The 24,796-nt window shown below is 34.9% G+C and overlaps 2 long non-coding RNA genes across 4 annotated transcripts in view; one reads left to right on the top strand and one right to left on the bottom strand.

Moving 5' to 3' along the window:
• LOC146993172 (uncharacterized) overlaps nucleotides 1–24,796 on the top strand; it is an 880,419-nt gene that overhangs the window by 677,726 nt on the left and 177,897 nt on the right. The gene's annotated exons all lie outside the window — the stretch shown is intronic.
• Nucleotides 1–24,796, bottom strand: part of LOC146993174 (uncharacterized) — a 382,674-nt gene that overhangs the window by 260,188 nt on the left and 97,690 nt on the right. The window lies entirely within an intron of this gene.

Genomic DNA, 24,796 nt, shown 5'->3' with positions numbered 1-24,796 from the left:
GTGTGCGAAAGACTTTCAATGAAGTTATCCCAGCAATTGTTTCTGTACTCTTGGATAAGTTTTCTGAGGTTCCGATTGGCAGCATTAAATCTTCTTTTGTCTTGGGTGGAGTGAGAACGTTGATAAATTTTTGTTAGTCTATTTTTCTCTGTAATTTTCTGTCTAATATTCTGTGGGACCGTATAATTAGTCTGTTTTGGAATAAATTTGGCGTGGTTGATGGCTTCGTTGATTTTACTGCTAAGGTAGACTGTGGCATCATGAATTTCGCTTTTATTAGTCATTTTAGTGGTAGCAGATATGTTTTCTTCAAGGTGTTAAGCATAGTTTTCCCAATTAATGCGGCACTTTATAGGCGGAAGACCATGCTTTAAGCCATACAAAGTGAAGCGTACTGGTAGGTGATCTGAAGAAAGTTCATTATCCAATTGGAGAAAAGGTATTTGAGGAACATTGAAGGTAATTAAGATGTCTAATACATCAGAAGTATTTGAGATTTGATGAAGATGCGTAGGTTCATCTGGACCATAAATATTGATATCAGGGTTGTTGATGATGTAATTATTAAGAATAATTCCGTCTGGATTATTTCGCCTGGAGTTCCAGTTAGCGTCCTTACAATTTAGGTCCCCCGCAATAATAGTTGGATAACTTGAGAATATAGTCAAGATCTTGAGTGTTGAGGCTATTGTTGAGTGGCTTATAAACAGCAATGATGAGATATTCTTTATTATCACTGTTCAAATTAGATACACTTGCTTCAAAGCTCATAAGGGGAAGAGGAAAGATGGTACTGTTCAGACATTTTTTCATGAGAATAGCTGTATCGCCACTACGATTATGAAGACGGTCAGTCATAAAATTACATCCAGACTGTGCTGGCAGAACATCACTGGCAGAACTACTTTTTCGACCTGTAAACAGGTTCCCCCCTCCCTCCCACCTCGAAGAACGCGCATCGGAATTGCCCTGCGTATTCTTCATCTGACGTATGCTAAAAATGATTATCAAGGTTCAAGGAAACTTCACCTTTTATTTTTCTAGTCAAATTTTTATGGCTGCCCCTATCTAAATTATTCTGGCCCTTTTTCGGCGCAAAATTAAGACCTTCTGAGTTTTTTGCCTTTTTTTGACTCAGTGTGAAGGCACTTACTCCAAGTCATTCGGCTTATCAAAATTTTTACCCTATCTGACAGTCCCCTCTTTCGGATGATTTAATTTCCTTTGAAGATGTGGAGGTAAAGGCGTAATTGCCTATGAACTCCGTAAATTGCACTTCCTTGATCCTTGATCCTTACGTGATTGGCTGAGAGTAGACTGAGTGTGTTGATTTTGCATATTTGGGGAATTTTTTGGTGTTTCTTCTTTAATTTTTTCAATATCTATATTTCCTGGTCTTTTGGGACCTTTCTTTTGGCTCGTATACACGTTACACATGGGGAAACCACGAAAACGCCCATGCAGCCAGCCCGTTCGCGGGATTCGAACCTCGGACCGAACTACCAGTGTTCAGCGACTTTACCGCTCGGCCGCTGGTGGGTAGATATTAATAGGACTGAATGCTGTATGTGTTTGTTTTGGTATCAAAAAAGAAATATGTATATATTATAACTTAAATGTTACATTTTATTTAGCATATTCAGTTTAACCATTTTATGAATGAAAAAAAAATTAGAGCTATCAGTTTAGTTGTGGAAAAATATTATTCATACACAGATAAATACACTCATAAATACATTATGCAGTTTATCTTAACGTCATTTGACTGTGATCGTGCTTTCTGTGAACACATGGAAAAAGGGTGGATGTTTATTTAATATGATGATCTGTGTACAATATCCCCACAGACATAATGATTACATTCGTAGATACTAGCAAAATATAATTCTGCAGGTAAATTTATATAATTAAATGCGAAAGTCAAATTTGGTAATAAATTTTAAACACTACATTCCACAAAATATGGATCTTAATTTTATAAAGGAAATTTTGTATGAAATATATCATGGTGCACTGTATAGTAATGGAATGCAAATTTTAAAACTATAATAAATAAAATATTTGCTTAAGTTATATTATTCATTCATAATACAAATCATAACAAATTATAAGTACAGATAGAAAATGAAATTTTATATTTTACAAGAATTTTAGCATATTTGTTTTTTAAACGTTTCTATATTCTTAAATCATACATTTCCTAAATTTTGATTGCATTTAAATGCATGCTCTGTATTACTCTGTTTTCAAATAATATGAAAGGAAAAAGCCTTAATAATTAGAAAATTAATATTGCTGAAGGAACTGCTTTACTATCTTTGCAAAATTACTGTAAATAAATTATCCAGAACTGATAGCCTTAAGTATAATAATACAACTTAATTTGCTCGCCAAATGAATTGTAGACGTCTATGTTGCTTTCTGTACTCTGCGGTGTTGTTAGTTCTTCTTATTACTTATATGTATCCCGTGTATTAATGATATTGTATTTCTGGCATGTACCATATTAACAGTACAATAGGCTCAAATTCTAAGTAATTGACAAGGCTCATCAGCTGAACACTGGTGGTTTGACTTGAATTCCTGGAGAAAAGACTGGTTGCATGGCCATTTTTCCATGTGTAACCAGAGTTATTTAATGCAGTGAGCTACATACACATAATTTAAAACTATTTAAGCATATTTATATGCATCTGTCACAATTCACAACAATATTCAAAACCGTTGGCATTTAAATACACCTAATAAAATGCATAGAAGTTTCTATATATATTAATGAATAAATTAATTTAAGTAACCCGAAAATTCAAAATAAGTTGTATCAAATCAAAACACACTGTAAGTTTCTATACCTATGAAATAATACATTCTGCTGATTATTTTTTATTTTGCCTGCATTGTTGTGCATAATGCAATCGCGCAGTGCGTACCAACCATTATGCTACATAAATTTAATTATATTTGAGAGGAAAAAAAAAAAAACGAATGAGTTTCCACAGTCGTGCACAAGCTTACATTCAGCTTAAATCAATGCAAAAATCTATGTTGATCTGAGGAGAGAAAACTTCAACGACGTCACAGCCAATAGGCAGCGAGAACGCATTTTCGTTTGTTTACCCCAAGTGAGCTAACCTGTTCTTTCTACGGACCTTGGGTGCGATTAGCCACTGCGGTAAAATGCTGGTACCTGGGCTGCTTGTGCGCATGCGCGAAAGTAGGTGGTGTGAATAGCCTGTTAGCTATTAGCACCTTCGGTGCAATTAGCCACTGCGGTAATTATTCATGCTCGTTCTGGATGAATATCTTTAGTGCGCGCCATTGCAATCTTGAGCCTGGATTCGGGGTTAGCAGGCTGCTTGTATTGCTGGTAAATTTGGTAAATTTCAGTAATGAACTCGGTGAATTCTTCAAAGGATTGTTTTTCTATGTCTCTGTTTACTGATTTTCGTTTATTTTTGAAGGATTGGCCTTCTTTATCGTTATTATAGATTCTTTATTCATAGATTTCTTGAGGAATTTCCTGTCGTTAACCGTGTTTGGATTGCTCTTGGTAATCACCCCATATGATTGGTTGTACGGGGCAGTGCCCAAATTACGTGATTGGCTGAGAGTAGAGTGAGTCTGTTGATTTTGCATATTTGGGGAATTTTTTGGTGTATCTTCATTAATTTTTTCAATATCTATATTTCCTCGTCTTTTGGGGCATTCCTTACTACAAGATGCATGTCCTCCTCCACAGAGGACACATTTCGCAGGAAATTCTTTACCTGTTTGATGGCACTGGAAGGATTTGAGATTCTCGGCGCATCTGACGTTTTGTCAACGAACGTTCCTTCTTAACACGTGACATAGCTAAAGCCTTTGACAGGGTTTGGCATGACGGACATATTTACAAGCTCATGCGACTTGGGTTTCCGGCTCACATCATTAAAATTATTAGCTCGTACTTAGCCGGACGAAGCTTCCGCGTACGAGTTAACCACGAACTCTCCACTCCCCGCCCGATCCATGCTGGATGTCCTCAGGGCAGTCTTGTCTCACCTCTGCTCTTCAATATCTATATCAACGCCGTGCCTAAGGCACCTAGTATCGATTTAGCTTTACATGCAGACGATACATCCATCCTAACTCAACATAACAACATCACCACGGTAATCTCTACATTACAGAGTTACCTTTCAGCCTTAGAACTCTGGCTCGGACTGTATAAAATCAAAATTAATGTCGCTAAATTTGCTGCCACTTTATTCATCCGAAGAAACATCGCTCGTTTAGATAATCTAATTTTCTTCGGTGAACCTATTCTCTGGGTTACTACTTACATATACCTTGGTGTTTTACTAGACTCAAAATTAACTTGGCAACTTCACATTCAAAAAATTATTGCGAATGCGGAAGCTGTCAAAGCCAACCTGCGCCCCTTTTTCGCTAAAAATAGCGACCTGTCACTTGATAACAAGATCTTGCTTTATAAATCTATCATAAGGCCTATTCTCACTTACGCGAGACCCATCTGGGGCTCAGCTGCTCTGACTAACCGTAAACACGTCCAAATTTTTTAATCAAAATTTTTACGGCAGATATTAAACGCTCCATGGTTCATAAGGAACGGTGACATTCATAACGACCTCAAAATTATGCCCATTAATCGCTGTATACAGCGACTTTCGGAAAGATTTTTCAAAAACAGCCATCTTGTTGGAAATCCAGTATTACATACCCTGCCGTTATATGATCCTGCGGTTGCCTCTTCTAAAAAGCGACCCAGAGCAATCTTACAAGCTGATTATGCTCAACTACCTTTTAAACGGCGTCGGTATTGGAATACAGACGCCCAAGTGGATTCTTTCCTCTCGTTCCTAAACCCCAACCGCCCCCGCGTTAACAATGCGTAAGGGCATTGACCGGGAGAACCCTGTTCTTTAACTCTTTAAGAAGAGTCTTCTAACGTTTCTTTAACAAGGGACAACTTATCTCCGCAGCCGCACGCGACTGCACTTAATTTCTCAATAGCTTCTTAAAAGCTTCTTTTCCACCCGCTAAACGGGTTGCTTTCGACCCCCTAAGGGGACCTTTTAACGTCGCACTAAATAGCGACCAATAATTTTCTTCTCCTGCTTCAGTGTATCACACTGAACTGCTACCAGAACCCGCCCAACGGGTTTCGCCCACAGCCCTTTTTGCCCAACTCTCCGGATTGTCCTAAGGATTTTATTTTGCTGTTGATATCAAGAATCAAGGAAATGTATTGAACCTTTTTATTCTTTTCAAAACTTTTTGAATGTTGACTCCTCTCTCAAAATTTATTCCTGGCCCTTTTTAAACACAAAATTTAATTTAAAGATTTTCTAAGACTTTTCCTTTTTTCTCATGCGGAAGGCATTATCTGAAAAGCTTTTATTTTTATAATTAGGCTTCAAAATTTTCCCTTATTAGATGAACCCCTCTTTTGATGTAATTATTCTATCTCTGATGATGCGGAGTTAAAGGCCTAGCCTAGCGCACTTCGTAAATTAACTTCCTTGATCCTTGATTACGTGATTGGCTGAGAGTAGAGTGAGTCTGGTGATTTTGCATATTTGGGGAATTGTTTGGTGTTTCTTCATTAATTTTTTCAATATCTATATTTCCTGGTCTTTTGGGGCATTCCTTACTGCAAGATGCATGTCCTCCTCCACAGAGGACACATTTCGCAGGAAATTCTTTACCTGTTTGAGGGCACTGGGAGGATTTGAGATTCTCGGCGCATCTGACGTTTTGTCAACGAACGTTTCTTCTTAACACGTGTTCCTCAATTTCCTGTACAGGCGGTCACAAAAGTATTCGATTACCGGTACCCTATCAGAAAATGACAAGATGGCGTTTTTTCTCTCTATCTCTCTCGTATTATTCCATCCTAGGTTTTCTTATTTCCCCATCTTGGAAAAGACTGAAAAATGGTCACTATCTCTCTTTGAATTGGGACGCCATTTTGAGAAAAGCGGACGACATCACCTTGGAGAACGGATATGACCCAAGGAGGTTAGAATATAAGGAGGAGGGTTCGCAGTTTCCTCCACTATCGGGAAATGAAACTTCACCGAACAAGCGGCGTCCATGTTTGTAACTTCAAAACATTGCATTACGTCAGTGAAAAGTACGTGTTTTTAAGCTGTTCCGTGCATGTATTTTCCACTAAATATATGTAAAATTTATAATGAAATTTTACATATTTTATATATGATATCTTATAAAGATGATAATACCCGTAATTTACTACGTACAGAAAATCATTAAGAAATAGTTCGAAATCTAAATGCATGTGCATAACATTACAGCCTTTAAAAATAGAATTTGTTTAGGTTTTATTAGCAACCTGTTGCGTGTACTTTCCAGTTTTTCCTTTAAGAAGTGATATTTCTGATTTATTCACAGTATTGTAAAATTTTAAAGAATCATGTAAAATATATTTAACCTGAAATTAACAGCAGATAATTATCTAAAAAAATAGTCACAGGTTGCATTTTTTTTAAATGAAAGTTTTAAACTCTTTTCACAACTAACAATCTTATAACAACAAGAATATAAATATTAATAAAATAAAACAGATTTATGTGAATTCAGTGATTTCAGTTTATGCGCGTTTCATATTTAAGAATCTGAAAGAAATTGCCTTGAATTAAGCTAAATTAGAGAAATATACCTATATTTTTTGATACATCTTTACACATGTTCAGTTGTGTAAATATTTTACTTACTTTTATTGCTATACTGCCCACAAATTTGTAAATTTATGCAAAAACATTTTAACAACAGAAAACCTCACGAACTGGAGGAAACGGCGTTCGCCAAAGTCCTCACCTCCTTTCTTCTTGCTCAAAAGCAAGATTGCTACAGATTGCTACAGAACAACAGAAAAGTTAGTTTATCTTGATCAAATGCAGAAATTATATTCTTAACAGTTAAAAAATTTTAAATTGAATAATAATTAATACATAAAGAAAAGCATTACTTTATTTAATACCTTTAAAAACCATAAAAATAGTAACAATTGGTGTCTAATTTTTCATGAAAATTATCAAAGGAATTACCTAAAACGTTCAAATTATACAGTTTAAATCCTAGCATACATCATTGTGTGTTAAGGAACAAAGATTCCAGCTATAAACAGAAACATTAAAATGTATTTAACATATTTTGATTATTATTAAGTCCCTTTTTTACATCTGAAAAAAAAAAAAAACATGGCATTGGTGATATTTTTTTACCATAGTTATCAAATTACATAAAAAAAAAGAAAATCAATACTTACGCGTGAAAAGTAATCCCAGGAATCTTTTTCAAAAATCTTTTTGTGCATCCATATACAACACTAGATGACATGCTTCAAAAAGGAAAGAAAAAAAAAATTATTCCAATTACAGACTTCCTTGCACAAGTCACAGCGATAACAGGAACATGGCCGCCTAGCCTCACCGTTTGAGTTGAACCTTCCCTCGTTCTATTCTAACCTCCTTGATATGACCAAAAAATATGTATTGTTGTTGCATAGACATTCTTTGATATGACCGCTCACTAGTGCTGTAGAAGTGACGAGAAATTGTGTACCCGTATGTATTCGTTACTCGGTGAACTAGTACTCGTTACTATCGTATCGTTACTCGTTACTTTCGGTAAAATCCATCGGTATCCGTATCCTGAGCCTATTTTATCGGTCTACGGCCCTAAAAAGGAACTTGAAACGTCGCATCGCATTGAATCACGTGAGCTTTTCTACCCCGCGGGAACTGGGTAGTGCTGCGATAGGGAGTTTAGCGTCGCATTTTTGAGTAGAAATAATTCACTTTATTTTGGCTATTATTTTTTGGTGCACTGGATATGATTCATTATTAAATTTTCTATTGCTGTCAGGGCTTAGTTTCTAAAGTCAGAAGCGCCTACGGAAGGCCGTCAGGAAAATAGGAAAAAATAAAGAAAGAAAGGAAATAAATATTACAATAATAACATTAATTAATAATTAAAATAACAAAAAATTACTTATTAAAAACTTAATAATTAAAATAATAAAAAATAGTGATTAAAATAATGAATAATTAAAGTAACATAATAATTAGCAACTGAAGTATAAAATACTTATAAGTAAAATTTAATAAAAATGTAAAAACAAATAAAAATTAAAATAATTTTAAAGTTTATGATGATTAATTAAATAATAAAGTAAAATACCAGATCTTGTCTTATTGGCTTAGTATCGTTCCGTCCTTTCTCATTTCATCCCCAGCTCGAAAAAGTGTTATTTCGTTCGCTGCCTTTCCCCACCAATTCCCTCTTTCCCGTTTCATCCGCTGTTTGAAAAATAAGTGTTTACTTTACGATAAGGCGAACGTCTGTTTACTTCAATTAAAATGGTTTAGAAGAGATGACTCAGGACTTAGAAGACTTCAGGACTTATTTTTCCTTGGAGATGACTGTTTCTACTTCGACTTAGCTTTTGATTTTTTAATAATATTTAATATTTTATGCAGACAAATTATGTTGAGCAGAATAATGAATTTCAGACGTGTTCAAAAGGTGTGTATCTGAATATAATAACATTTTTGTTGTATAGTATCCATTTTTTTAATTTCACACATTTCTAAAGCAACGGAAGTACGGTATCACTATTTTGGCACACACATCAAAAACATGTATAATTAAGATTAATGTAACATTCCTTATTAAAAGTAATGGGTCTTCATTAAATGCAACCATTCATGCTTTTAGAGGATTTAACATGTGGTGGTGTTAAAAAGATGATGTTCACTACCAATGTTTGTTTATGTTCCCCAAAATAGAGATCTCTTAAAAGGTGACCTTTTAGAGATGTTGTAAATAGATGATTTGCTATAATTATTTTCCAATAGATAATGGAATTAATGTAATTTAATGTCAATAACTCGAGGAAGCAAGTTTAAATACGGTGCAACAAAAATACAGAAGTATTTTAAATGACGAAAATATTCATATTTTGTCAATATCAAATTTAAAAAAGAATTAATTTTGGACAAATTATGAAATCTAACTTTTAATGTCGTCTTCGGGTTTCTATATTTATATCTGGCAAAGTTTTATACTTGTTATGAAAAAATAAAAATGCAAGAAGTTTGAGACCCGTAGGACAAAGGTTGACCGGGAAATTTAGTTTCAAAATTTGCAATGTTTGGTGCCATTTGTAACTTGCCTTCGGGTATCGCTTAATTGAGTTTGAATAATTCGAGGAACTAAGTTTAAATGAAGTGCAGCAAAAATAAGCATAATTTAAATAGTCGTAGAAGGAAGTCATGCGGAATCCATATCAAATTTTCACTTTTTCATAATGACCATAAAACTTTCCCAAATAAAAATACAGAAACTGGGAGACCGCATTAAAGATTAGCTTTCGTTATTTGTCCGTTATTCGTTATTTCGTTTGCTGCTTCCCCCATTCCCTTCATCAGAATCGCTAACGACGAAAGGGTGAAATTTCCCCGATTCATCCCCTTTCCAAAAACTCCTAGTTGAGACTGTTATTTGTTGAGACAAGGAATGCTATGTTATAAATGTCAACTTGCTTTTTACACTTAACAATATAATCGATAAAAACATTCGCACATGCATAGGTTAAGTACGAATTAAGAAAGAACTTAAAAGAAATTTAGAAATCTATAAAAGGTAAGAACATTTTTATGTTACTTTATTAGAGATAATAGTGAAGCACTAAATATTTCAATCAATGTTATTTCATAATGCTATGAGTATACCTTTATTCATTTAAGAAATGGCTCATCAGCGGTCGAGCGGTAAAATCGCTGAACACTGGTAGTTCCGACCTGAGTTCGATCTCAGGCAAACGGGCTGGCTTCATAAGCGTTTTGTGGTTTTTTTCCCGTACCAGCTTACCACGTACCATACGAGCCAGCTTACCACGTACCATACGAGCCAGCATACCACGTACCATACGAGCCAGCTTTCCTAAGAAAGTGCTCTACGAAGGCATTTTTCCGCTTAGGCACATAGCCCCAGTGTGTTTTGTCATAATCAACTAAACCAAATCATTTAAGAAATATATCAGTTGATCACTGCTCAGTGTACATCTGCTGTTTGCTTATAAAAACACTTTGTAAAGACATTTCCACTATTTTGCTAATAATTCTGGAAGGCTCATAGAATCCGAAATTATGTTACACTAGCTAACAGAGAACTTAAGTCTGCTTAATCTGCTTGACTTGCTTTCGTGTCTTTGGGAAACGTAAGTATATGCAGAAATTAATATTAAAATCTATCACGTATATTTGTAAAGATGTAAAGCATACTGTTTTGGTTCACAATAATGATAAATATGCATCATGTTACGACAGTTTTAAAAGATCACAAATAACTATACATATGCTAGACTTCTAACAAAATTTCTGTTACAATATGAATATGCATTTATTATTATATGAGTCGTAATACGGCCCACCAGCGGCCGAGCGGTAAAGTCGCTGAACACTGGTAGTTCGGTCCGAGGTTCAAATCCCGCGAACGATCCGGCCACATGGGTGTTTTCGTGGTTTTCCCCATGTGCAACGTGTATACAAGCCAGTTTCCCTTAGAGAGTCCTCCACGAAAGCATCCATCCCTTAGGCAGATAGCCATAGTGTGCTTTGCCATAATTAAACACACGCATACACACATGAGGCGTAAAATTCAGTATTCGTCAATTTTAGATTCTAGGTATATGACAAAATTTTTTTTTTTTAAATTTTCGTTTTGTTTTTGAAAATTAATTCACTTTATAGCTTTTCTCCAATTTATTATAAAGGTATAGGAGTTAAATTTTGATTTATATATAATATGATATAAATTCATCATTCATTAATAACATTTTAGGTATAACAAAAAAATTATTATTAATGTTCCAAATTTTAATTTTTTTAATGATTTGTCTTCCATTTGTTGTATATTTGTTGAATGCATAGCTAAATATTTCAATTATACACAATAAGATTCTGCAGAAAACAATTCAGCTGGCATGACGGCTAATTGCGAAAGAAAAATTAGAGTCTTATTGCTCTTAACTCTTAGTACAAGCAGCCATTTTAAAATTGACGTTAAAATAAATTTATTCTATGGTCTATTAGAAAATAACTATACTGAATCATTTATTGACGACTTCTAAGAGGTCGCTTTCTGAAAGAAACCTGTATTTTTGAGAACATAAACATACGTTGATATTGAACATCACTTTTTTAAGATGCCAGAGCAAATGCACAGAGCTCCAAAAATCATCTAAAAGCATAGACGGTCACGTTTTAAAAGGCTGACTACTTTTAATAAAGCTTGTATATTAATGTTCATTATACATTTCTCACATTTTTACTTTCTTTCAAAACAGCGATACTGTGGTCAATTGCTTTAGAACTATGTGAAACTAATAAAATGGGCCCTATGTTATAAAAACCTAATTATATTCAGATACGCACCTTTTGAACATGTTTGAAATCCATTATTCTAATCAGAATACTTTGTCTACAGAAAACATTGAATCAATATTAGAAATCAAAAGCTAAGTGAGATTAAAGTAGGAAGAGTCATATCGTCTCACACATTTTAATTGAAGTAAACAGGTGCTTATTTTGTCGTAAAGTGAACACCCGTTTTTGAAACAGCAAATGAAAAGAAAAAAAGAGCCCACCAGAGCTCGAGCGGTAAAGTCGCTGAGCACTAATAGTTCGGTCCGGGGTTCAATTCCCGGCTAACGGCTAGCTGCACGGGCGTTTTCGTGGTTTTCCCCGTGTGTAACTTGCATATGAGTCAGTTCCCTTTAAAAAATCCTCCACGAAGCTCTCCCTCCCCGTAGGGGCAATAGCCCTAGTGTGCTTTGCTGTAACCGAATAAACCGAAACCGGAAAAAAAAAAAAAAAAAGAGATTTGGTGGTGGAAGGCAGCGACGAAACGTCGTTTTAGAAGAATGGGCTACATAACCAAATTTTTATCTATACTCTGGTAAACAGTACATTATTTTCTCATCAAAAGCCTAAATTTAGCTAATGCTCGGCTTAGTTCTTAAATTGCAATTTTAGCCACAGCCCCCAAACAAGACGATGTCTGGTATTTTATTTCATTATTTAGTTATTCATCATTAATTTAAGAATTAAATAAATTTTCATTTGTCTTTAAATTTTTATTGAATTATAATAATAATCATTTAATATTCTAGTTGCTAATTATTTTATTATTGTAATAGTTATTTTATTTATTTTTATTTATTTATTTATTTATTCATCTTTCCTGATGGCCTTCCATAGAGCTCCAGCACTTCTAATTTTAAAAATTAAGTCCTGACTACAACCAATGATTGCGAAAATAAAAGTCAAGTAACTTATTTAGTGATAATTAAATAAAATAAAAGCCAAAGCTTTTATTATTTATATATATATATATGTTTGTGTGTGTGTGTGTACTTTAAATTTAATTATAAGGACATATATATATGTACAGTCGGTCACAAAAGTATTCGAACACCGGCACCCATTCAGAAAATTTACTTTTCCGTTGAGAAACAAAATTGTCTCCAGAGTCCATCTTGGTTCGATGGAAAAAAAAAAAAAAAAAAGGATGGCTCATGTCCAAAATTGGCTAGGTGCATGAAACAAAATACAACATGACCTATCTGGGTGAGATGGGAAACAAAATGGCTGCTCACGTAATCCATTATTGCGCTCATAGAAAACGCAAAGTGTGGCTGCGGCTCGTCTCGTTTCGCGAAGAGTGAAAACCCAAAACGGTCTGCAGTGTCTATCTTTGTTGGATGAGAAAACAAAAGGATGGCTCATGTCCAATTTATTTAGGTGTGGGAAAAAATATAACGTGACCTATCTGGATGAGATGTCTCCAGCGATCCAGTATAGACTTTTTCCCCATCTGCAATAGGTGACATCTATAAACAATTTCATTGAAATCTCCTCGAAATATAAGAAACAGCTAGCTCGTGAAATTGTAAGGTATTCCCAAAGGATTCCACTTCTTGAAGAAGGAAAAACATCCTAGCTGCAGATGAGGTAGAGAGAGAAAAAGAATGTTGCACTATGGAGAGCCCGCACGGTTCTGAACAGAAAACGTGGAATGCTTTTATAGAAAAGAGTTGAAAGTGAAAGTAAAAGCCGATTGGAAATTTTTCACTTGGTTGCCGACTGGGAAAATTTTTCAGAGCTCAGAAAAAAATTTTGAGATGTAAAAAGAAAAAAAAAAAAAAAAAAAAAAAAAAAAAAAAACATTGTTAACTTTTATCATGTCTTCTAGACATGATAAAAATTAACTCCCTTCTCTTTTTCTCTGGGAATGTTGTCTCACTCTTTCTAAAAATAGACCATGACTCATTCTATCATTCTAGGAATTATATGTTTTAGAAAGGATGAGTCATGGTCTTTGGGTTTCTCCATTCCAAAGTAAACAAAGTGAAGACATCAATTTAATAGAAAAAAAAGGAAGAGTTTTTTTTTTATAGCTCTGGAAATATTTTTCCCATTCAACAGCCAAGAAATATTTCCAGCCAATACAATTTCATTTTTACTTTCACTGTCAGTTCATTTCTTATATCTATAAAAACATTTCATATTTCTGTTCAGATCAGTGTGGGTTGTTCAAGATGCGGGAATTCTACTCCATCCCACAACCAGGAAAAAAAGATGTTCTTTCATGAGGAATTCTTTTGGCTTTCGAAAACAACGATGACATGATGATTGTAATATATTTCTGTTCTCAAGTCCGATGCTTGAACTCAGAATTATTTCCAGAGCTCTGAGAATTTTTCCTAGTCCACTTGATGACCCAAATTTCGTATATTTATTTAAGCCACTCGAGTTTCGACTTCCCATCCGTGTGGGCTGTGCATTCAACCTGGACACACATTCCCTGAGCTCTAAGAAAATGTTTCCCAGCCCACTCAATCGCTGAAATGGATTAAAAATAAATTGTTTCATACATTTTTAAAGCTCAAGTGTGTTAGCTGTCATGGAAAGGCCCTTTTTTTCCCCCAGCCCACTCAATAGCTGAAATGGATTAAAAACAAATTCTTTCATACATTTTTAAACCTCAAGAGTGTTAGCTGTCATGGAAAGAGCCCTTTTTCCCCCTGAGCTCTAAGAAAATGTTTCCCAGCCCACTCAATCGCTGAAATGGATTAAAAATAAATTCTTTCAAACATTTTTAAAGCTCAAGCGTGTTAGGTGTCATGGAAAAGGCCTGTTTTCCCCAGCCCACTCAATCGCTGAAATGGATTAAAATAAATTCTTTCATACATTTTTAAAGCTCAAGCGTGTTAGCTGTCATGGAAAGAGCCATTCTTTCCCAGCCCACTCAATCGCTGAAAGGGATCAAAAATAAATTCTTTCATACATTTGTTTAAACCTCAAGAGTGTTAGCTGTCATGGAAACTGAAATTTATGTCATGGTTTGTGTCTCACACGTCGTGAACGGTATGATTTGAGGTGAAAATTGAAAACCCGGTATGAAAAATCTCTTTAACTTCACTTTAGAAGAAGGTGTGGGATAGAGAGATTCCGTCATGGGAAAATGTCTTTCAATATCATGGAAAATGTCTTGCAATGTCCGTCATGGAAAAATGTCATTCATTATCATGACATCTCCTTTCAAATAGGATCGAAGGATTTTTCTTAAACTATGTTGAAATCTTGATGCATCCAAACCACGGATGGGAAATTCTGATTCATGGATGGATTATCCAATTTCGCTAGAACCTGATAAATGGTTGCTGATGAAATCCAAACGAGGGGCCGTAGCTTTTCAAAAGGGAAACATTTTCCCCTAAACAGAAGAATGATTTCTATTCTGTGAGACATTAAAATGTGGAAAGAAACTTGTGTTCACAGAAGCTCTTTATAGAAGAGTGGTCCTGGGTCCAGATGAAATAGAGAAAGAAAAAAGCATGTTGCCCCTTGGACAGCCCGCACGGTTCTGAATAGAAAACGTGAAATACTTTTATAGAAAAGCGTTGAAAGTGAAAGTAAAACACAAATCGTCTTGGCTGGAAAATTTTGACTTGGTTGCCGACTGGGAAAAAATTTTTAGAGCTCAGAAAAAAATTCTGAGATGTAAAAAAAAAAAAAAAAAAAAAAAAAAAACTTTTTGGTAATTTTTATCATGTCTTCTAGACATGATAAAAATTAACCCTACCCCCTTTTGTGTGGGAATGTTGTCTCACTGTTTCTAAAAATAGACCATGACTCATTCTAGGAATTATATGTTTAAGAAAGGATGAATCATGGTCTTTGGGTTTCTCCATTCCAAAGTAAACAAAGTGAAGACATCAATTTAATAGAAAAAAAAGGAAGAGTTTTTTTTTTTTTTTTTTTTTTTTTTTTTTTTTTTTTTTTTTTTCAGCTCTGGAAATATTTTTCCCATTCAACAGCCAAGAAATATTTCCAGCCAATACAATTTCATTTTTACTTTCACTTTCAATTCATTTCTTATATCTATAAAAACATTTCATGTTTCTGTTCAGATCAGTGTGGGTTTTTCAAGATGCAACATCTCTACTCCATCCCACAACCACGAAGAAAAGATGTTCTTTCACGAGGAATTTTTTTCGCTTTCGAAAACAATGATGACATGATGATTGTAATACATTTCTGTTCTCATGTCCCATGATTGAACTCAGAATTATTTCCAGAACTCTGAGAATTTTTCCTAGTCAGCTCGATGAACCAAATTTCGTATATTTATTTTTTAAGCCACTCGAGTTTCGACTTCCCATCCGTGTGGGCTGTGCATTCAACCTGGACACACATTCCCTGAGCTCTAAGAAAATGTTTCCCAGCCCACTCAATCGCTGAAATGGATTAAAAATAAATTGTTTCATACATTTTTAAAGCTCAAGTGTGTTAGCTGTCATGGAAAGGCCCTTTTTTTCCCCCAGCCCACTCAATAGCTGAAATGGATTAAAAACAAATTCTTTCATACATTTTTAAACCTCAAGAGTGTTAGCTGTCATGGAAAAGGCCTGTTTTCCCCAGCCCACTCAATCGCTGAAATGGATTAAAATAAATTCTTTCATACATTTTTAAAGCTCAAGCGTGTTAGCTGTCATGGAAAGAGCCATTCTTTCCCAGCCCACTCAATCGCTGAAAGGGATCAAAAATAAATTCTTTCATACATTTGTTTAAACCTCAAGAGTGTTAGCTGTCATGGAAACTGAAATTTATGTCATGGTTTGTGTCTCACACGTCGTGAACGGTATGATTTGAGGTGAAAATTGAAAACCCGGTATGAAAAATCTCTTTAACTTCACTTTAGAAGAAGGTGTGGGATAGAGAGATTCCGTCATGGGAAAATGTCTTTCAATATCATGGAAAATGTCTTGCAATGTCCGTCATGGAAAAATGTCATTCATTATCATGACATCTCCTTTCAAATAGGATCGAAGGATTTTTCTTAAACTATGTTGAAATCTTGATGCATCCAAACCACGGATGGGAAATTCTGATTCATGGATGGATTATCCAATTTCGCTAGAACCTGATAAATGGTTGCTGATGAAATCCAAACGAGAGGCCGTAGCTTTTCAAAAGGGAAACATTTTCCCCTAAACAGAAGAATGATTTCTATTCTGTGAGACATTAAAATGTGGAAAGAAACTTGTGTTCACAGAAGCTCTTTATAGAAGAGTGGTCCTGGGTCCAGATGAAATAGAGAAAGAAAAAAGCATGTTGCCCCTTGGACAGCCCGCACGGTTCTGAATAGAAAACGTGAAATACTTTTATAGAAAAGCGTTGAAAGTGAAAGTAAAACACAAATCGTCTTGGCTGGAAAATTTTGACTTGGTTGCCGACTGGGAAAAAATTTTTAGAGCTCAGAAAAAAATTCTGAGATGTAAAAAAAAAAAAAAAAAAAAAAACTTTTTGGTAATTTTTATCATGTCTTCTAGACATGATAAAAATTAACCCTACCCCCTTTTGTGTGGGAATGTTGTCTCACTGTTTCTAAAAATAGACCATGACTCATTCTAGGAATTATATGTTTAAGAAAGGATGAATCATGGTCTTTGGGTTTCTCCATTCCAAAGTAAACAAAGTGAAGACATCAATTTAATAGAAAAAAAAGGAAGAGTTTTTTTTTTTTTTTTTTTTTTTTTTTTTTCAGCTCTGAAAATATTTTTCCCATTCAACAGCCAAGAAATATTTCCAGCCAATACAATTTCATTTTTACTTTCACTTTCAATTCATTTCTTATATCTATAAAAACATTTCATGTTTCTGTTCAGATCAGTGTGGGTTTTTCAAGATGCAACATCTCTACTCCATCCCACAACCACGAAGAAAAGATGTTCTTTCACGAGGAATTTTTTTCGCTTTCGAAAACAATGATGACATGATGATTGTAATACATTTCTGTTCTCATGTCCCATGATTGAACTCAGAATTATTTCCAGAACTCTGAGAATTTTTCCTAGTCAGCTCGATGAACCAAATTTCGTATATTTATTTTTTAAGCCACTCGAGTTTCGACTTCCCATCCGTGTGTGCTGTGCATTCAACCTAGACACACATTCCCTGAGCTCTAAGAAAATGTTTCCCAGCCCACTCAATCGCTTAAATGGATTAAAAATAAATTCTTTCATACATTTTTAAAGCTCAAGCGTGTTAGCTGTCATGGAAAGAACCTTTTTTTCCCTGAGCTCTAAGAAAATGTTTCCCAGCCCACTCAATCGCTGAAATGGATTAAATATAAATTCGTTTCTACATATTTAAAGCTCAAGCATGTTAGCTCTCATAAAAAGGGCCTTTTTTTTACCCAGCCCACTCAATAGCTGAAATGAATTAAAAACAAATTCTTTCATACATTTTTAAACCTCAAGAGTGTTAGTTCTCATGGAAAGAGCCTTTTTTTCCCCTAAGCTCTAAGAAAATGTTTCCCAGTCCACTCAATCGCTGAAATGGATTATAAACAATTCTTTCATATATTTTTAAAGCTCAAGCGTGTTAGCTGTCATGGAAAGGGCCTTTTTTTTCCCAGCCCACTCAATTGCTGAAATGGATTAAACTTCTTTCATACATTTTTAAAGCTCAATCGTGTAAGCTGTCATAGAAACTGAAATTTATGTCATGGTTTGTGTCTCACACGTCGTCAACGGTATGGTTTGAGGTGTCTTTCAATATCATGACATCTCCTTTCAAATAGGATTGAAGGATTTGTCTTAAACTATGTTGAAATGTTGTTGTATCCAAACAACGGATGGGAAATTCTGATTCATGGATGGATCATCCAATTTCGCGAGACCCTGATAAACGGTTGCTGATGAAATCCAAACGAGGGGCCCTAGCTTTTCAAAAGGGAAACATTTTCCCCTAAACAGAAGAATGATTTCTATTCTGTGAGACATAAAAAAGTGGAAAGAAACTTGTGTTCACAGAAGCTCTTTCTAGAAGAAGGTTCCTGGGTCCAGATGAGATAGAGAAAGAGAAAAAGCATGCTGCACCTTGGACAGCCCGCGCAGTTCTGAACAGAAAACGTAGAATACTTTTATAGAAAAGAGTTGAAAGTGAAAGTAAAAGCCAAATCGTCTTGGCTGGAAATTTTTCACTTGGTTGCCGACTGGGAAAATTTTTCAGAGCTCAGAAAAAAATTTTGAGATGTAAAAAAAAAAAAAAAAAAAAAAAATTGTTAACTTTTATCATGTCTTCTAGACATGATAAAAATTAACTCCCTTCTCTTTTTCTCTGGGAATGTTGTCTCACTCTTTCTAAAAATAGACCATGACTCATTCTATCATTCTAGGAATTATATGTTTTAGAAAGGATGAGTCATGGTCTTTGGGTTTCTCCATTCCAAAGTAAACAAAGTGAAGACATCAATTTAATAGAAAAAAAAGGAAGAGTTTTTTTTTATAGCTCTGGAAATATTTTTCCCATTCAACAGCCAAGAAATATTTCCAGCCAATACAATTTCATTTTTACTTTCACTGTCAGTTCATTTCTTATATCTATAAAAACATTTCATATTTCTGTTCAGATCAGTGTGGGTTGTTCAAGATGCGGGAATTCTACTCCATCCCACAACCAGGAAAAAAAGATGTTCTTTCATGAGGAATTCTTTTGGCTTTCGAAAACAACGATGACATGATGATTGTAATATATTTCTGTTCTCAAGTCCGATGCTTGAACTCAGAATTATTTCCAGAGCTCTGAGAATTTTTCCTAGTCCACTTGATGACCCAAATTTCGTATATTTATTTAAGCCACTCGAGTTTCGACTTCCCATCCGTGTGGGCTGTGCATTCAACCTGGACACACATTCCCTGAGCTCTAAGAAAATGTTTCCCAGCCCACTCAATCGCTGAAATGGATTAAAAATAAATTGTTTCATACATTTTTAAAGCTCAAGTGTGTTAGCTGTCATGGAAAGGCCCTTTTTTTCCCCCAGCCCACTCAATAGCTGAAATGGATTAAAAACAAATTCTTTCATACATTTTTAAACCTCAAGAGTGTTAGCTGTCATGGAAAGAGCCCTTTTTTCCCCTGAGCTCTAAGAAAATGTTTCCCAGCCCACTCAATCGCTGAAATGGATTAAAAATAAATTCTTTCAAACATTTTTAAAGCTCAAGCGTGTTAGGTGTCATGGAAAAGGCCTGTTTTCCCCAGCCCACTCAATCGCTGAAATGGATTAAAATAAATTCTTTCATACATTTTTAAAGCTCAAGCGTGTTAGCTGTCATGGAAAGAGCCATTCTTTCCCAGCCCACTCAATCGCTGAAAGGGATCAAAAATAAATTCTTTCATACATTTGTTTAAACCTCAAGAGTGTTAGCTGTCATGGAAACTGAAATTTATGTCATGGTTTGTGTCTCACACGTCGTGAACGGTATGATTTGAGGTGAAAATTGAAAACCCGGTATGAAAAATCTCTTTAACTTCACTTTAGAAGAAGGTGTGGGATAGAGAGATTCCGTCATGGGAAAATGTCTTTCAATATCATGGAAAATGTCTTGCAATGTCCGTCATGGAAAAATGTCATTCATTATCATGACATCTCCTTTCAAATAGGATCGAAGGATTTTTCTTAAACTATGTTGAAATCTTGATGCATCCAAACCACGGATGGGAAATTCTGATTCATGGATGGATTATCCAATTTCGCTAGAACCTGATAAATGGTTGCTGATGAAATCCAAACGAGGGGCCGTAGCTTTTCAAAAGGGAAACATTTTCCCCTAAACAGAAGAATGATTTCTATTCTGTGAGACATTAAAATGTGGAAAGAAACTTGTGTTCACAGAAGCTCTTTATAGAAGAGTGGTCCTGGGTCCAGATGAAATAGAGAAAGAAAAAAGCATGTTGCCCCTTGGACAGCCCGCACGGTTCTGAATAGAAAACGTGAAATACTTTTATAGAAAAGCGTTGAAAGTGAAAGTAAAACACAAATCGTCTTGGCTGGAAAATTTTGACTTGGTTGCCGACTGGGAAAAAATTTTTAGAGCTCAGAAAAAAATTCTGAGATGTAAAAAAAAAAAAAAAAAACTTTTTGGTAATTTTTATCATGTCTTCTAGACATGATAAAAATTAACCCTACCCCCTTTTGTGTGGGAATGTTGTCTCACTGTTTCTAAAAATAGACCATGACTCATTCTAGGAATTATATGTTTAAGAAAGGATGAATCATGGTCTTTGGGTTTCTCCATTCCAAAGTAAACAAAGTGAAGACATCAATTTAATAGAAAAAAAAGGAAGAGTTTTTTTTTTTTTTTTTTTTTTTTTTTTTTTTTTCAGCTCTGGAAATATTTTTCCCATTCAACAGCCAAGAAATATTTCCAGCCAATACAATTTCATTTTTACTTTCACTTTCAATTCATTTCTTATATCTATAAAAACATTTCATGTTTCTGTTCAGATCAGTGTGGGTTTTTCAAGATGCAACATCTCTACTCCATCCCACAACCACGAAGAAAAGATGTTCTTTCACGAGGAATTTTTTTCGCTTTCGAAAACAATGATGACATGATGATTGTAATACATTTCTGTTCTCATGTCCCATGATTGAACTCAGAATTATTTCCAGAACTCTGAGAATTTTTCCTAGTCAGCTCGATGAACCAAATTTCGTATATTTATTTTTTAAGCCACTCGAGTTTCGACATCCCATCCGTGTGTGCTGTGCATTCAACCTAGACACACATTCCCTGAGCTCTAAGAAAATGTTTCCCAGCCCACTCAATCGCTTAAATGGATTAAAAATAAATTCTTTCATACATTTTTAAAGCTCAAGCGTGTTAGCTGTCATGGAAAGAACCTTTTTTTCCCTGAGCTCTAAGAAAATGTTTCCCAGCCCACTCAATCGCTGAAATGGATTAAATATAAATTCGTTTCTACATATTTAAAGCTCAAGCATGTTAGCTCTCATAAAAAGGGCCTTTTTTTTACCCAGCCCACTCAATAGCTGAAATGAATTAAAAACAAATTCTTTCATACATTTTTAAACCTCAAGAGTGTTAGTTCTCATGGAAAGAGCCTTTTTTTCCCCTAAGCTCTAAGAAAATGTTTCCCAGTCCACTCAATCGCTGAAATGGATTATAAACAATTCTTTCATATATTTTTAAAGCTCAAGCGTGTTAGCTGTCATGGAAAGGGCCTTTTTTTTCCCAGCCCACTCAATTGCTGAAATGGATTAAACTTCTTTCATACATTTTTAAAGCTCAATCGTGTAAGCTGTCATAGAAACTGAAATTTATGTCATGGTTTGTGTCTCACACGTCGTCAACGGTATGGTTTGAGGTGTCTTTCAATATCATGACATCTCCTTTCAAATAGGATTGAAGGATTTGTCTTAAACTATGTTGAAATGTTGTTGTATCCAAACAACGGATGGGAAATTCTGATTCATGGATGGATCATCCAATTTCGCGAGACCCTGATAAACGGTTGCTGATGAAATCCAAACGAGGGGCCCTAGCTTTTCAAAAGGGAAACATTTTCCCCTAAACAGAAGAATGATTTCTATTCTGTGAGACATAAAAAAGTGGAAAGAAACTTGTGTTCACAGAAGCTCTTTCTAGAAGAAGGTTCCTGGGTCCAGATGAGATAGAGAAAGAGAAAAAGCATGCTGCACCTTGGACAGCCCGCGCAGTTCTGAACAGAAAACGTAGAATACTTTTATAGAAAAGAGTTGAAAGTGAAAGTAAAAGCCAAATCGTCTTGGCTGGAAATTTTTCACTTGGTTGCCGACTGGGAAAATTTTTCAGAGCTCAGAAAAAAATTTTGAGATGTAAAAAAAAAAAAAAAAAAAAAAAAAAAAATTGTTAACTTTTATCATGTCTTCTAGACATGATAAAAATTAACTCCCTTCTCTTTTTCTCTGGGAATGTTGTCTCACTCTTTCTAAAAATAGACCATGACTCATTCTATCATTCTAGGAATTATATGTTTTAGAAAGGATGAGTCATGGTCTTTGGGTTTCTCCATTCCAAAGTAAACAAAGTGAAGACATCAATTTAATAGAAAAAAAAGGAAGAGTTTTTTTTTATAGCTCTGGAAATATTTTTCCCATTCAACAGCCAAGAAATATTTCCAGCCAATACAATTTCATTTTTACTTTCACTGTCAGTTCATTTCTTATATCTATAAAAACATTTCATATTTCTGTTCAGATCAGTGTGGGTTGTTCAAGATGCGGGAATTCTACTCCATCCCACAACCAGGAAAAAAAGATGTTCTTTCATGAGGAATTCTTTTGGCTTTCGAAAACAACGATGACATGATGATTGTAATATATTTCTGTTCTCAAGTCCGATGCTTGAACTCAGAATTATTTCCAGAGCTCTGAGAATTTTTCCTAGTCCACTTGATGACCCAAATTTCGTATATTTATTTAAGCCACTCGAGTTTCGACTTCCCATCCGTGTGGGCTGTGCATTCAACCTGGACACACATTCCCTGAGCTCTAAGAAAATGTTTCCCAGCCCACTCAATCGCTGAAATGGATTAAAAATAAATTGTTTCATACATTTTTAAAGCTCAAGTGTGTTAGCTGTCATGGAAAGGCCCTTTTTTTCCCCCAGCCCACTCAATAGCTGAAATGGATTAAAAACAAATTCTTTCATACATTTTTAAACCTCAAGAGTGTTAGCTGTCATGGAAAGAGCCTTTTTTTCCCCTGAGCTCTAAGAAAATGTTTCCCAGCCCACTCAATCGCTGAAATGGATTAAAAATAAATTCTTTCAAACATTTTTAAAGCTCAAGCGTGTTAGGTGTCATGGAAAAGGCCTGTTTTCCCCAGCCCACTCAATCGCTGAAATGGATTAAAATAAATTCTTTCATACATTTTTAAAGCTCAAGCGTGTTAGCTGTCATGGAAAGAGCCATTTTTTCCCAGCCCACTCAATCGCTGAAAGGGATCAAAATTAAATTCTTTCATACATTTGTTTAAACCTCAAGAGTGTTAGCTGTCATGGAAACTGAAATTTATGTCATGGTTTGTGTCTCACACGTCGTGAACGGTATGATTTGAGGTGAAAATTGAAAACCCGGTATGAAAAATCTCTTTAACTTCACTTTAGAAGAAGGTGTGGGATAGAGAGATTCCGTCATGGGAAAATGTCTTTCAATATCATGGAAAATGTCTTGCAATGTCCGTCATGGAAAAATGTCATTCATTATCATGACATCTCCTTTCAAATAGGATCGAAGGATTTTTCTTAAACTATGTTGAAATCTTGATGCATCCAAACCACGGATGGGAAATTCTGATTCATGGATGGATTATCCAATTTCGCTAGAACCTGATAAATGGTTGCTGATGAAATCCAAACGAGGGGCCGTAGCTTTTCAAAAAGGAAACATTTTCCCCTAAACAGAAGAATGATTTCTATTCTGTGAGACATTAAAATGTGGAAAGAAACTTGTGTTCACAGAAGCTCTTTATAGAAGAGTGGTCCTGGGTCCAGATGAAATAGAGAAAGAAAAAAGCATGTTGCCCCTTGGACAGCCCGCACGGTTCTGAATAGAAAACGTGAAATACTTTTATAGAAAAGCGTTGAAAGTGAAAGTAAAACACAAATCGTCTTGGCTCGAAAATTTTGACTTGGTTGCCGACTGGGAAAAAATTTTTAGAGCTCAGAAAAAAATTCTGAGATGTAAAAAAAAAAAAAAAAAAAAAAAAAAAACTTTTTGGTAATTTTTATCATGTCTTCTAGACATGATAAAAATTAACCCTACCCCCTTTTGTGTGGGAATGTTGTCTCACTGTTTCTAAAAATAGACCATGACTCATTCTAGGAATTATATGTTTAAGAAAGGATGAATCATGGTCTTTGGGTTTCTCCATTCCAAAGTAAACAAAGTGAAGACATCAATTTAATAGAAAAAAAAGGAAGAGTTTTTTTTTTTTTTTTTCAGCTCTGGAAATATTTTTCCCATTCAACAGCCAAGAAATATTTCCAGCCAATACAATTTCATTTTTACTTTCACTTTCAATTCATTTCTTATATCTATAAAAACATTTCATGTTTCTGTTCAGATCAGTGTGGGTTTTTCAAGATGCAACATCTCTACTCCATCCCACAACCACGAAGAAGAGATGTTCTTTTACGAGGAATTTTTTTCGCTTTCGAAAACAATGATGACATGATGATTGTAATACATTTCTGTTCTCATGTCCCATGATTGAACTCAGAATTATTTCCAGAACTCTGAGAATTTTTCCTAGTCAGCTCGATGAACCAAATTTCGTATATTTATTTTTTAAGCCACTCGAGTTTCGACTTCCCATCCGTGTGTGCTGTGCATTCAACCTAGACACACATTCCCTG

Source organism: Stegodyphus dumicola, chromosome X1, assembly GCF_044657685.1.
Source record: "Stegodyphus dumicola isolate Sdum_Otavi_A_Nest chromosome X1, ASM4465768v1".
Taxonomy (NCBI): domain Eukaryota; kingdom Metazoa; phylum Arthropoda; class Arachnida; order Araneae; family Eresidae; genus Stegodyphus; species Stegodyphus dumicola.
Note: the sequence above shows the minus strand (reverse complement) of the source record. Positions and strands in the feature narration are given on the sequence as shown.